This window comes from Rhinolophus sinicus, chromosome 2 (genome assembly GCF_057876585.1).
Source record: "Rhinolophus sinicus isolate RSI-liver-muscle chromosome 2, RSI-T2T, whole genome shotgun sequence".
Taxonomy (NCBI): Eukaryota; Metazoa; Chordata; class Mammalia; order Chiroptera; family Rhinolophidae; genus Rhinolophus; species Rhinolophus sinicus.
In genome coordinates, this window is record NC_142502.1 from 69155861 (window position 1) to 69172404 (window position 16544).

At 35.4% G+C, this 16544-nt stretch overlaps 1 pseudogene; it reads right to left on the reverse strand.

Moving 5' to 3' along the window:
• Positions 1-2424: 2424 nt before the first annotated feature.
• On the reverse strand, positions 2425-6837 carry LOC109446357 (annexin A1 pseudogene; annotated as a pseudogene).
• Between the last annotated feature and the right edge of the window lie 9707 nt (positions 6838-16544).

Below are 16544 nucleotides of genomic sequence, written 5' to 3' on the forward strand. Positions count from 1 at the left end.
TGCCAATTATAATAGCTTCATCTGGGTTTTAATTGGCCATGTGTTTGAGAAACAGAAGCCAAAACCAGGGGCCAGAGCAGAGTGGAAGTTAGGGTCAGAGATGCCTGCAGGAAACCAGGACCACTTAAAGAGCAAAACCCACAGTGGGTGAATGAGAAAACAAATTGACTCACAAGGAAACATGCATGTCTCAACCTTCTCTCTGGGCGGAACAGAAATAAAGAAGAAAGCCTCCTTTGAGATTTCTTAACTACAAGTCATATTCACATGGGTTTGCCACTAAAATTTATAATGCCGGAAAAAAACCCAAACTGAAAATTAAGTTTAAAGGGATCTTTGGCTGGTAATTCCTCAGGTACTACTGTTGCAGAGAAATGCCCTTTAAATGCAGGCCTCAAAGAATACCTTTGGATAGAAATCCAAAGATCATGAAATCACAACAAAAATGATTAATGCACGAGGAAACAAGCAACCATGAACAAAAGTCATCATAAATGACAACTACAGAAGCAGCTGTGCATTAATAAAAATACTACATTTCAAAACTTCTGGAATGTAACCAAAAATCTTGAGGGAAATTTAAAGCCAAAAATACTTTTATTAGAACAAAAGCAAAACTCAAAGTCAATTGCATAAGCATTTATCTTAAGACACTAGGAAAAGAAGAGCAAAATAAACCTAGAAAATGTAAAAGGAATAAAACAATAATGAACAGAAAAGTATGAAGTAAAAAACAAAGATATGAGAGGATTACCAAAACCAAAAGTGGTTCTTAAAAAAAAAAAAAGACATGAAATTGACACACCTCGATTGGTTAAAGAAACAAGAGACAGCACAATATATTAGGAATGGAAAAGAGAGCATAACTAAAAAGGCAGCAGAGATCAAAATGGTAGTGTGGTAGATGAGGCTAAAAGGGATCAAATATATGGTGATGGAAGGAAAACTGACTTTGGGTGGTGAGCACGCAATGTGATATATAGATGACGTATTATAGAATTGTACACCTGAAACCTATGTAATGTTACTAACAATTGTCAACCCAATAAACTTTTAAAAAATATTAAAAAAAATAATGAAATATAAATTACTTTAATGTCAACATATTTGAAAACAGGTGAAATGAACAAAATACAAATTCATCACAATTGACTCAAAATTGGTTAGAAATAAAAATCAGAACGGTTATCAGTAGTCCAAAATTCCCCCTCAAAGAAAATAGCAGGATCAAATGATTTCACAGGAGATTTTAACAAAATATTCACAAACAGGTAACTCCAAACCTAAACTCCTAATTTATAGTATAACAAATTTCTTTTGTTATCAAAAATAAAAAGAGTAAAAGAAGGGGAAAAACAGGCCAATCTTTTAAAGCAAGAGCAAAAAACTTTCTAAAGAAGAAAATGTGCAAATTGAATTCAGCGAAGCATAAAAGGGTACTCTATCATCACTGAGTTGCATATATTCTAGGACTACAAGTTGATTTAATGTTAGAAAAATCTATTCAGTAATGTATCACATTACATAAAAGGAGAAAATGATATAATAATTTCAATAGGTGCAGAATAAGCAGTTGATAACAGTTAATAATCATTTTTAACACAAATTCTCAGTGGACAAGGAATTTCTCAGAAAAGGAATTTCTTTAACCTGAACAAGATGGTGTATAGAAGAACCATTATAGCAAACATTATCATCAATAGTAAACCATTATAGTTGTTCCCAATATTTCTGTTCAACATTGGACTAAATAACACGGTTAGTGCAATAAGAGTTTTAAAAAGAAAAAGAAAGAAAATCCATAAGAATTGGAAGGGAGTAAATTGTTATTATTCAGAGATAAAATGATGGTGTACAAACTGGAAAACCCAAAAGAACCTACCCAAATTATTATATTAATCATAGATTTTTTAGCAAAGTTGCTAGTTACAAATTCAATAACCAAAAGTCAGTAACATTTTTGTATACAAGCAAAAAATAGAAAATAAAAATTTAAGAATATACTATTTATAATGGTTTAAAAATGGTAAAATACCCAGGAAAAGATGCTAACAGAAAGTATGTTGAAAAAAATGTTTGTTTGTTTTTGGTCATTTGGGGTTTATTCCTTAAAACAAAACAAATCAAACAGAAACTTAAGCTGTCATTTAAGTGGGGTTTCAGAAGGGAGTGTAGGTAAATGAAAACTTCTTAAATAGACTATTAACCAATCCTTTTTCTTTTTCCCTGTAAAATTATTTTATTTTCTGTTATATAAACATATTTTTCAGGTAATGTTTCTAGAACAACCTGTTTATGGGATTTTATAGTTGGGGTAAATACATTTTAAAAAAACTTATTTTTATTATACAGAGTTGTAATGTAAAAATGATAATATAGGCTTTAGTTTTCAGAAAGCAGTTAGCCAGACTAATCCTGAAAAAACTATTTAAGTCTATAATATGAAATGAAAAGATACGATTTAAAAATCTCTGGATCAAAAAGCTTGAGATCAAAGGAATGTTTACTATCCTCCTTTACTTTACTATTACAGAGAGCCACTAGGATTTTTTTCCATAATCTTTAGATTCATCCAGGATGGCTTGGCAGAGAGAGATACCATACAACTTCTGATGGCATGCTTTGATATCATTCATGTCGATTTCAGAACAGAAAACCATAATTCTAACCAATGTCTTATGACACATTCCAACACTCTTCATGGCCTGATGAAGCTTCTCAGCAAAGAACATTGGTTTGTTTGTGGCACACTTCACAATCCTTGTGAAGCATGTCTTGACATCACCTGTCATCTCCAGCTCCAGAACTTTGTTATGTCGTGCTGACTGGACTTGAAGTACTTCTGAAACACTCTGCAAAGATGGGGATAGCTTCTGGTGTAAGAATGGTATTGAACGCACTCACATCTGTCGCTTTTCTCCTTTCCCCCGGCATCTGACTCAGCCAAGTCCTCATCTATGCCAAAATCCTCAGATGGGTCACCCTTAACAAGAGAAAGCAAAGCCTTCTGGTAATCTCCAGATGTGTCTGAGGTGATGTCTTTAGCCAGATCTCTCTTCAATTTTTCTCTATAGACTCTGTTAATTTCTCTGTTAGTTCTTGATGCCAAAATTTCATTCAGAGTGTCTTCATCAGTTCCAAGGCCCTTCATGGCAGTGCAGAGTTCATCAGCATCCAACTGGGCTGGAGTTTTTAGTAGAGCCAAAGCCAGTTCCTCGAGGTGACCTGTAAGGGCTTTCTTCAGAGCTTCATGGGGGCTTGCCTTTTTCCTGAAGATATGCTGCTTTGATCTGTTGATGCTGTGCACTGCTTCTCTTAGTTAGAATATCAGTGATGGTTGCTCCATCCACACTTTTAACTGTTATTGCTTTATGCAAAGCAGCAATATCCCAGGATGTACTGAAGCTAAGATAGGGGCTCATTGCTGACCCGGGACCACCTTTGGATTCTTTCAGTTTTAATGTATTCCTGCTCTTCATTTTCAATAAACCAGGCCTGCTTGAGGAATTCTGATACAATTGCTACCCTGTTTCCCTGAAAATAAGACCTAGCCAGACAATCAGCTCTAATGCGTCTTTTGGAGCAGAAATCAATATAAGACCCGGTCTTATTTTACTATAATATAAGACCTGGTATTATACCATATTATGTTATGTTATGTTATGTTATGTTATGTTATGTTATGTTATGTTATATTATATCATACCTGGTCTTATATTATAGTAAAATAAGACCGGGTCTTATATTAATTTTTGCTCCAAAAGACGCATTAGAGCTGATTGTCTGGCTAGGTCTTATTTTTGGGGAAATACGGCATTCTTAAAGAAGTTTCTTTTTTCCACTTTCTTCCAAAGAACGAAAGAGATTCTTCTCTGATCCTTTCACACTCTGAATACTTTCTTTTTAGCCCCAACTGGATCCCACATCCAGAATTGCTAGGGTCATGAATCACTGAACCATTGCAGATTCTGAAATGCAAATTAGTGTGCTTCCATGTTTTCCCAATGATGATTTATTATTCAGCTTTCTTGTATCTGCTAAATCAGTTATTGCTATCCAGCTATGGTCCAGATTCTCCTTTCTTGTTCTCTTTGTCCTAGAGGGTTTATGTTTGTGAGAGATTCTGTAACAACACAGAGGTGAGTGTATGTGATCAATTCACCATTTTTTTTTTTTTTTTCACCAGAAGCCCACTTTAACTTTATATGAGCATATCCCTATGGGAAATAGGTATTCACTCGGAAATCAGATAAATGGGATATTTACTTGGCAACAGAGGAAAAAATCTATCTGTTGTTTTGGGGTTGTTTTGTTTGTTTGTTTGTTTGTTTGTTTTGCAGGGCAGATTGTTCCTAGAAACTTTAACCAGTGGATGGCAATCACACTAACTGACTCAGCCAATATACCAAGTTTATTTAACCGAGGTTGAGGGCATTATCAGTGACTGAGTCAAGGGCAAGTCTAACAAATGGGCTACAGGGAGAAACCAAAATGTTGCTCTTTGGGGCCTGGTGAAATGTGGCATTCTTCTCAAGAGTAAGGTGAGAGAATCCAAGGCACTCTACCAACTGTCTCAAAAATCAGAAGGTTGGCTGGTACATTGAGATGCTTTCGTAAGACATGTAAATAAAGCAGTGATTTGCCCCTTCCCTTCTTCTTAAGGCTGAAGAAAAGGCATAATTCAATGACATGTCTTTTAGATTTCCCCCCGTGCATCTGATGTTTAATGTGCACTGTTTGCTATTGCTGTGTTTTTTCCCCAGGTTTTTCATTTTGTTCATGTACCTCAAGGTGATTGTTCATAGTTGACACAGTTTTAGAAATGCTTTTTAGTGATGATTTTAAACGATAATAGTTATAATAACTTCACTAATTTAGTCTGTGGATCCTTATCTGTAGCTGAACAAAATTACACTCTAATTTCCTTAAAACTTGTAATTCAGCACAGAATCAAATCTTTCCTTTCATGTTCAGATCCTCTGCCTAGTTTCCAAATCCCTTGAGATCAATCTAATCCTCTACAATTTTCTTCCCTTTAACTCCTTCCTTCTCAGGATCTCACATCACGAACCTTTCTCGGAACCTATCAGTGAGAGTGCTGCAACACATCTTGGGCAGCATTTGAAACGTTCAGCAATTGATCTAATGACCATTGACCTAGGAGGTTAGGATTGTGTTTCTGCGTGTATCACAAAGTGCCCCTGTACCCCTGGAAAACACCTTAACCCCAGATTTCCCCTCTTGTGCATGAAAATAATAGTATTTATAGTCAGCACCTTTATCTTTGTAAATAAAGGTGTATGTATAGGAAGATAAAAGATAAAGATATCAGTTTGTATTATTGTTCTCAGTTCTTGATACCTGAGTACTGAAATATTATGAAAAAGAGAATGAAATAAATGGGAAAGGGGAAAAAAGACAATGATTTGAATCATAGGAAAAGAACATAAAGTGACTCTTCTAGAGAAAAATGCAGACATTTTCCAGAAACGTCTGTCCAAATAAATGATGTAGGAAAATCATCATGAGAAATTGACAAAACAGTAAATAAAAATAAAAAGAAGGCATTATTTTGCAGTTGGCGAAATGAGAAGTAGAAAGTTTATTTCATAGAAATGATTATTTTAAACATGCTTAAAAAAAGATATTTTTTAGTGTTCAGAAAACAAAAAAATGCCATGCTGCTGTCTTTATACTTTTAAAAATCATCTGCTTGGCATTTTTTAATTGAACTTGTACTTGTTTCAAACATTATACCCTCCTTGAAGCCTTTTCCAATTTCCAAAACAAAGTTAATTACTCTCCCCTTAATGTTGCACACGCCTTTGAACTTAATTTTCTTGTAGCATTTATACTTAACATTTTTGGTGTCGTTCTCCCACCCCACTCCAGGCTGTGAGCTCCTTTAGGAAAAATATTATGACTTATTCTTTTAACCTTAGTGCCAAGGTACATAATATGAATAAAATAATGCTTTCTTTTTAATCATGTTTCATTAATTATTGGCTTTTTAAGGTGAACATTTCACTGGACATTTAACTTGTGTAGTTTATTTATAATGTCTATCCACCCTCATTTAAAAGTTATTTCTCATTTCTTTCATTAAAATATAATCCTTCTAAAATTCCAATTATAGTACACCAAGAGCACAAAATGAAATGGCAAGAATATGTATTTTTATGTGGTGACCTTTCTCATAAACAGGGAATTCTTTAGTAGTGTTTTACTATAACAAAGCTAAATGTCCCAGTATAAAATTTTTAAAAAGTCACCCATACTTTTCTACAAGTTGCTTCCAAAAAGGACTATGACAATGGCCTGTTTCATTAACCAGTTTTCTAAATTTGAGGTGTATCTGGTGGGAAAGCAAGAAAAATCTATACCAAACTTTCAAGACAGTTGCTCTTTACACCCCCAAAATTGTCTAAATGGGAGGAGTAAGAACAGTGGTAGTTTTTCTTTTCTTTTTTTTTTTTTAATCCCATTTCATTTAAGAGAAGAAAGTAAATGACATATGGCTCCATTAACAAAGTGCTAGGCTATGGATCTTAACGTTTCCTGCCTGGTTCTCGTTTCAACACCTCTGTCATTAACTGTATATCATGACATTTTAATCTCAAACACACACAAAATAAAGACGTAGGACTAGATGATAGCCAACGTTCTTTCCAATAGTTCTGCAGTGCTACCATCTTCTAACAAAACCTTTCTCTATTTTTGCAACCAAAGCACTTTGGATGGAGTTCAATCCTTACCCACCCCATATAGAATTCCCGTCTACACCAAGCAGTATTATAGGGAAGCTCTAGCATTCATGCGTACATAATCACTCTCCATGCCCGCAGGGTTGGAAACGTCGTTATATCTGATGATATAAAGCAGCCTTGAGCTGGTGATAGGTTATCATTAAAAGGATTAAGGCTTGCTTTGACATGGGCTGACATCCCAAAATTAGATTTAATGTTAACAGCTGGAATGCTCAAGAACATAAAGGGTAAGTAAGGGAGAGACGAATGGAGTTAAATTAGATCAAGTGGGTGTCAAAGGCATGTTGGAATTATTTTCAACTCAGTTTAGAAATGTTTCATTCAATAGCTAAAAACGTAGAGTTGGTATAAATTCTCATCTATGATTACAAAATGTAGAAAAAATATCTTACATGGAAAATTTCATCTTCCAAGATAAGTATTGTGCCGCTGGACACTTTTTTTAGAGAAATGACTAATCCTGGAGGCTTTTTAGCACTTTTGAGCTTCACAGCACTTGAAAAACATGCTAATACTTAAAAACCAAGACCTGTTAAGTCTCAGGAGGAAGATTTATTTTTCTCTCAGCATATTTGCCTGAAAATTAACTTACAGGTCTGAGCAACACAGGTTAAGTTTGGTTAAAAAGCTTTTGATGGCTGACAGGGGGTGTACCTCAAGGTTTATTTGGTGAGCTGCAGGTTGTTGATAACCAGGGTATAAGTATCCACAAATTCTTTTCCATCTCTGCTCCATGGACCTATATTAGAGTCACAATAGGGTTGGGAGCTGGGGGTAAATGTTACTGAAAATGCGAATTTCTCTCCCCCATTCCAGACCTCCTGAAGCAGAAACTCTGAGGGTGTTGCCTAGGAACAAGCACCCCAAGTGACTCTTATGCTTACCAAAGTTTGAGAAGCACTGCCCTATTTCTTGACCATTCTCATATTCTCTAGACCAGATCACTCATTTTTTTCAGTGGAAAAAAACACACACACAACTTGCTAAACGCTATCCTACATTCAGTTGGGTGGTGGGTAATAGATCACGTGAAAACAAATATGTGCCCACATTTACTCTGCTTGAAATGCCTCCATCACCAACCCACCCCCAGATACACACACTGCTAAATTCCTTCTTTTTCATTCTCAAGACCTTGTTGCCATATCTCTTCCTCCTCAACCTCTACAGTTGAGTTGATTTTATCCTCCTTTGAGCCATTATTTGGACTCACTGTGAAATAAATTGTAGAAGTGCTATTGTAGCATGACTGAAACTGTCTCCCCTGTAAGATTGTTCACTTGATGGCAAGAAAAATTTATTATTTTACCCCCACTTCCTACTGTAGTGCCTGGCACAGTAAATACTCAATAACTTGTGTGCTCAGAGAGAGTTCATGGGACTTGGGGAGGTGATTGAGTTTTGAAAACAACATGAACTGTGGAGAAATAATGAAATTAAAATACAACATACTAGCCTTTGAGAGCTATAGACACCTCCGTTACATACAGGCACTTCTCTGGCTGTATTGGTAAAGTCAGCCCTTCTATGATAAGCGAAAGGGTAAACCTGGAAGTTCAAACATTGTAAAAGAAGCTTGATTTCCTCCTCTTCAGTAGTTTCTGGGGGGGTTGATAAAGGCAGTTAAATGCCTGCTAGTTAACTCAGTGCCTTTAAGAATGTTGATTTTCACTTGCAGCCATTACCTTCTTCAAGTTTTAATAAGTAAAACTATAAAGATTGTGAGTTTCCTTAATAATCCTTTGATTTGCAGGAGCTATGCGCAAACATAAATATTTTTATGTTTCCTAGAACTAAAGAGCTCTAATGTCTTTAATTCCAGACTCTAAAGCCCCTAGTTTTACATATTCCTCTACCAATAGGATTTACAATCTATAGTTTATATTTTATACTGGTAATTGTCATTAAAAATTCTGTTAAATTATTATATCTCTGTAATTCTAAGATGAACATTTTTTTCTCACTTTTCACATGGCATAAATTGTGAATTTCACATGGCAGAAATTTCACAAGGCAGATTGTCTTAAACTTGACGATGCCTTATTTTTAATAAACTATAGTAGCTTCATTCTTATCAGTAGTAACCCTAAGCAACTACAAAGGATCTCAAATAGCATATCTAAAGCTTGCCAAAATACATAGCTAAATGTATCCTTAGCACATAAAAGCATTTGCTTGTAAGAGAAATAAAGAAAAAAATTCAATTACTGTATTTAAATCTTCCAGAGATAATATAGGACACACAATACTTTATTTTATAAGCGAGTCTATGAAACAGACCACTAAGTTTAATGTATTTCTTTATCTTTTCCCTTCATACCTGACGCTATGACATTGTGAATGCTATATCTTCAGAAACTGAAGAGTTACTGGAAGTTTTTACCAAATTACACATGCAGGCAATTCCTCTTTGGGCTATGGAATGTGGCCCATGTTAAAAGTACTTGAAAGAGAGAGGTGATCCCAGAACTAGAACATGAAATGAGACTTAGTAGTTAAACTAGTTATTATTAACACATAATGGATGCAAGTAGAAGTCATCCATCCTAAGAAATTGTTTAACTCTTCCTGGCTGGGAAACTTTGGCAATAAACAAGTTCAATCAAGGTGATTAGAAAGTAATCACAAAGAGGCCGGACCAGAGCAGAGATGGCCAAAACCAAAATTTCCATTACTGGATGCCTTCCTTAGGAGGTGAGATAAGAGGATTTTAGAAAAGGGAAGCCCCAAAGGCAAGAATCTGGAGAGTTTATCTCTCATGGAATAGATACTCTGAGTCTGGCAGCCCCAAACGTATTAATCCTGGAAAGATTATATTCCCTTTTGTGAAGCAGAGGTAATTCATAAGGATTGAACATATCCTACAAAACTCACTGTGTTCTGATTTTATTCTCACCAAGAAAATTGATAAATTGCCATATTTTTTTTAAAATCAATAAGACATTCTATTGATTTAATAATGGGTTTTCAGGAAAAAAATACATATATCAATGTTAGTACAATATATCTGACTTAAGAAACGTTGATATGTGAAATAGCAAGAATGAGAGAGAGATGGTGAGCAGAGATTGCTACTTATTTTCTCCAATATCCATTTTCCCCTTTCTGCTTAGTAGCAAAATACTGATTTAATTCAGGACAGTAAAGCACGCATACATTTATAGATAAAAATTTTAAGACTCTGTTGCACCAGTTATATCATAAATTCTAGTAAATGTAATATAAGTGAATTCAGTGGAGATATGTTTCTCTTCCTCTTTTGACTTCCTCCCTTCCTCTTTTGTGCTCCCTGAAATATGGAAATCATGGCTGAAGTTTTAGCATCTTGGGCTTTTAAACAATTTTGAAGATAGAAGATACATACTGAAAATAGTAGAACAGAGAGATAAGAGGGTGGATCCCTGATGACCCCGTAGGCCATACCAGTGCTAGACTGTGTAGTCTCAGATTTCCTTACTGTGAGAGAAACATGCATTTCTATATTTCTTTACTGTGAGAGAAACATACGTTTCTATCTTGCATTTTTTTTGTCTTTGAAATATTAGCTTACCTAGATTTTATTTTAACTAAAATTTATTGGAGTGACAATGGTTAATAAAATTACATAGGTTCCAACTGTACAATTCTGTAATACATCGTCTATATATCACATTGTGTGTTCACCACCCAGAGTCAGTGCTACTTCCATCACCATGTATTTGACCCTGTTTACCCTCATCTACTGCCCCCCTCCCTCCTTACCTCTGGTAACCACTAAACTATTGTCTGTGTCTATGACTTTTTGTTTCTTCATTTGTTTGTCTTATTCTTTTGTTGCTTTCAGTTTTATATCCCACATATCAGTGAAATCATACGGTTCTCAACTTTTCCTGTCTGACTTAATTTCACTCAGCATAATAATTTCAAGATCCATCCATGTTGTCACAAATGGCACCATTTCATCTTTTCTTATTAAAGCCACTGTATTTGGTACTTATCTGCTATATGTAGCCAAACCTATCCTAATTTATATATGTGATGATTCTACTTCTCTGGTACCTGATGCCAGGAGGGGATATCTAGGAAAGTAAAAATATGTATTGTAATCACTAGAAAGGAGTGTGGCTCATAATAGAAGAAATTGTTCTCTGATTTCTGCAGTAGTTTCTTTTGAGTCTGCTTTTGTGTATCAATTCCTTAGAGTCTCATGAATTTTGGGATGCCCTAAAAATATGGATTTGGGAGTTCTGAAAAACTGAGGGGAACCTGCAAGGTCTTGATAATTGGTTAACTGACCTCTCCTTCCCTTTCATTTTTGTAATATTAAATTCTCTATACAACTGCTCCTATTATATTCATATATAGAATTCTATATAGGTTGAATATGCAAAATTCTGATAAAGGATAAAACAGATTATAACTTATTTTTCATCATATGAAGCCAAAAACCTATAGAATTCTAAGATAAGAACCCACCCACTGATTAAAACAGTACATGGCACATTGTTGCTTTTAATCAGTTTATGCTATGTGACAAACCATATTAAAACTCAGTGGTTTTGAAAAACAAGTATTTATTTTTCTTTTATGCATTGGTGGGTTGGCTGGGTTTTAGCTGATTTAGGCGGGGCTTGGCTTTAAGTGGCAGGTTTGGTCTATAAGTTTATTCCATGTGTGTCTCGTCCTTCTTGGACCAGAGACTATGTCTGAACTATTTTTACTTACAATACTTATGACACCAAATGTGTAATCCTGGTTTTTTTTTCCCCCACACCAACAACCAGTTCTCCAACTCTCCAGATGGGTGTCCTACATTTCAATTCAATTTTGACGCTAACTACTCAGAGTTAGCACAGACCCCACAGGTTAAGGTCTCAGTCACACAAAATTGTCCCTATTTCAGATGCCAGTTCTCAGGTGGCCACCTGTACTTCTGACCACTGGCAATGCATAAGGGGTTCCCACGCTCTCTCCTCAGGTTTGCTAGTTTGTTAGAATGTCTCACAAAACTCATGGAAACACTATACTTACTATTTTTAGTTTATTGTAAAGGATACAACTCAAGAACAGCCAAATGGAAGAGATGCATCGAATATATACAGGTATACAGGACAAGGTATGGGAGGGCAACACGGAGCTTCCATGCCCTCTCGAGGAGTGATGCTTTCCCAGCACCTTGATGTATTCATCAACTCAAAAACTTGCTGAACCCCATCATTCAGGGGTTTTTATGGAGGTTTCATTACGTAGGCACAGTTGATTACATCATTAGCCATTGGAGACTAACTCAATCTCTAGCCCCTCTTCTCTCCTTGGAGGTCAGGAGATAAAAATTCCAACCTCTAATCATGCCTTGGTTTTCCTGGTGACCAGCCTCCACCCTGAAGCTACTTAGCAGCCCCTCAGCAAAGAGTCTCCTTATAGCATAAACTCAGGTATGATGAAAGATAATTGTTATGAACAATACAAGACACTCCTATCATCCCTATCGCTCAGAAAATTCCAAAGAGTTTCAAGCTCTGTGTCAGGAACTGGGGACAAAGCCCAAATACATTTATCCCACCAGCTAAAGCACATTCTTCTCATGACAAAGTCAGGAGTAGAAGCCCATATCAAGCCCTTGTTTATATCACATACACTAACATCCCACTGATTAAAGCAAGTCATATGGCCAAGCACAAAGTCAAGAGGCAGGGAAGTACAGTACACTCTGACCATACCAAGAGTGTGAATGACAATACTAGTGCAAGGGGGTGAAAGATTGAGCGCAATTAGTCAATCCATCACCGTTCTCAATAAAAATCTGTTAGATGAATGAATGCGTATGGTAGTAATTACAGTTGAAGTGTGTGCTAATAATCCAACTGAATCAGACACTGTAAATGTCAGAGAAATACCAAGAGATGGGTACAAAAATTCTGAGAACTGTAAATGTGGAAGTAATCAGGGTCAGAGAAATGTTTGGATATTTACGGTGTAGGAATGATGAGGTGAGCAACTATAGACAAAGGAGACATTCTAGAGTCAACAGGGTACTACAAAGGAAAAGTATACCACCATCTCAATACAGTAACTAAGCAATGATTTGTTGGTTCCCAATTAGCCTGAGCTAGCTACCATCTTAACCCCCTTATCAAAACTTTATCATTACTTATTGAGAAATACTTTTCCCTATAGAAACACATCTCTGATTTTATGATACTCCAAAACTTGATTCACTTTATGAAAATTCACTTTGACAGAATGCATGTACTTTGCTTTGAAATAGAATTGTAATGAACCAGACAGAAAACTGAGTCTCCGTAAGTGGCTAAGCAACATCCAGAGAATAATTTAAACATTAGGCGGTATAGAGATCTAAGAATAATCACCACTTTCAGAGAGGAAATATAACATTATGATGGAGAACACAGGCACTTGAGCCATTTATATTGGGTCCAAACCCTAGCCCAATCACTTTATAAAAGGGAGTGCTGACAACTATACCTACTTCATAAGCTGTTAATGAGAATTAGGTAAATTACATAAAATGCTATTTAGAAATAATAAGAACTTAAACATTAGCTATTATCATAGGCAGATGTTTGTATCTTCTCAGCTTTTGGTAGACCAAAAGGAGCAGGTAGCATTTAAGAATTAATGATCCAAACAGGTTGAAATGCTCTTCTAGTGAAGAGGTCAGCTTTGACAAAGAGATACACAGGTAGTTAGATAGATAGATAGATAAAATACATACACACAACTATGCACAATATATGTATACATATATATATGTATGTGTGTATATATATATATCTGTATATGTATATTTGCCTAGAAATATTTTCAGAATGAACATAAACACACATTCTTAAAATTCTTCTGGCTTTCTCTTCGGGGAAGGAACATTCCAAAGGTAAACAACTTGGCAGTGTTATAAAAAGTAACTTTGAAAATAATTAGTTATGACTCTTTATTGGATACATTTAAACACTGAAATTGAAATAATATGAAAACAAGGAAACAAAACACTGAGCGCATCCACATATCTTTTCTTTAGGGTAATTTCTATAAAATGAATAGTCTATGTGTTACCTTTTGTAAGAAACCCTTCCAGATTTTTCTAAATAAGTTAACTTTGTTTTCCCTCATACTTCCTATAAAATTGGGTTGTATTTTCATTCTAGCCTTCTTAGTATTAATACTTTAGAAATCTAATAGCCCCCATTAAATTACGAGATATGGTACAAAGGATGTCTGTTTAATAATAATGATAATTATTATAACTAACATTTAAATATTCTTATATAGTTTACAAACAACCCCTACATACATTTTTCTCATTTTTTCTTGTCTCTTTCACAAAAGCCCTGTAATAGATTTGCATTCTTCTCAGCACAACATACACTACTTTGCATATAATAGATTTTCAAAAATATTTTTGGGTTTAAGGAAAACTAAAGCTGTATTGTGTGGGTTATATGAAAATGTTCCCAATTCCCTGAATTTTTATTTCCTTGAAAGCAATTAAGAGAGAAAAAGAAGATTTTTGAATGCTTTCACTTTTTCATTTGTTTACCACCGATATAATATATCCCTAAGATAAAAAAATTCAGAAAGTATTCATTTGACTATCAAGATTGCATATAATGACAACAACATCTAGACAAAGCAGGTTTTTAAATGTTTATTTATTCATGTATTAGATCAGAACATCTTGTTTTCCTTGCTCCTATTTGATTGCTTACTCGAGTCCTGATCAACACTGTACCGTGTTTCCCTGAAAATAAGACCTAGCCAGACAATCAGCTCTAATGCGTCTTTTGGAGCAAAAATTAATATAAGACCCAGTCTTATTTTACTGTAAGACCGGGTCTTATATAATATAATATAAGACCAGGTCTTATATAATATAATATAATACCAGGTCTTGTATTAATTTTTCTCCAAAAGACTTATTAGAGCTGATTGTCTGGCTAGATCGGGGAAACACAGTATAAGCTCCACATCAATGGGTACTCATATATTATAAGAAAAATGAAGAGTTAAACCACCCTTCAAGAAAATGATTGTGTTGGTAATCCGGGACCACCTCAGTTTTCCCCATTCAATGCTTTTTCCTTTAGAAGAAACAGCTTCCTATAGCCCTTTGGGGTCCATTTAGATTCTGACATTTCTCTATTGGAAAATGAACTGAAGCTATCAACTCCCATTTCATTACACAAATACCCTTCAATCGCTAGTAACTACAGCTAAATTATTATCTCATTTGATAACTATTCCACATTGATAAAAGCTCTCTCACCCATTATCCCCTCAAAGTCATCTGGTTTCTTTGCCAGAACTCTTCTACTTTCATGAGCAATTTAAAAATCACTTACAACTCAGAAAATAGCTCACCTCTTATTTAGTTCTTTAAGTCAGCTGTAAGCAGATTCTATGCTATGTCAAAAACCATTTCTTATTTTCACTGGACTCAAATTGCCAATGCTTCTCTGAAATGTAAAGACCATTCAAAATGAAATGGAACAGGCAGGCTGATATCCAGAAATAGATTTCTTTTTCTTATTAAGAACAAATTTTGAGAACAGCCCTAGAAGCTAAATATTATAAGAAAGAAAAGGAAGATCTCTGGAAAAAGAATAAAAACAGAATAGAGTTGAGTACCAGAAAGGAAAGCAATGCATTAAGACATGATTAATGGTATTTGCATGTAGAGCACATGCAAGAAGAAGAAGAAGAAAGAAAAGAAGTTGTCTTGTATTCCATTTGCAACTCAGACTGTTTTCCTGTGGGCATTGAGGATATGCTAAATAAAAGTAAAAGTCTGCCAACAGCAGTGGCTGTGTTCCCATAGGCCCCCGATGAGCCAGAACTCATGTTAGAGAATAAGTATAACAATAAATAGAACCCAGTCCTGCTCACAGCCTAATGGTGGCGACACGTGTATACAACACAGTATTATAGAAATCAGAATGACAGAAATGCTCAAACTGAGGAAATGCAAATGATTTCAAAAGTGTTATGGGATCATAAAAGTGTGAATCATCGATTCAAATTGGGGGGATTAGCAAAATTATCACATAAGAGTTACAATTTAACTTGAAGTTAATAGGACTTGAAATTAATAGGAATTTATTTGGTAGAAAAAGAAGGGAACATGCATCCCAGTCTGAGAAAACAGTAAGAAGACATGAAAATGAATGCCACACTCAGGATGCAGCAAGTAGTCCCACATCGTGGGACTGGGGCCAGGAGAAGAGTTGGGAGAAGATACCAAAAAGTAGGTCGGGACTCTGTTGAACCAGAAAAGTTTGTGTGCTGATAGTGACACAATATTTGTGCTCTAGAAGGGCCCTCTCAGGAAGCAATGTAAGGAAGTTATTAGAAGGCAGAAACTAATGAAGAGCCTCAAGCCACTGCAGTGTTCTAGAATTGAACAGTGACACTGGGATACAAGGAGGCAATGAATAGAAAAGACATTAGGAGATAAATTCTATTGGGCTTAGTAACTCCTGGGCTATGGAAGACTAAGAGGAAGGAGAAAGTGACGCTAGGAAGACAGCTTCTAATTTTAGCTGTTGGATTTATTCACTGGGAAATGCGGAAACAGGAAGACAAGAATGCTTTGAAAAGAGGCAGAGTGAATGGGGTTGACTTGCACTCAGTTGAAAATGTCATGTTATCTACCAGCACGGAGGCAACAGTTGAAATCATAGGAGTGGCCCTAACATGTTAGAAAGAGAAGCACTTTTGAAATTTTATGGAAAGAAACACATTTATATTACAAGATCAACTGATTTCCATGATTTATTAACT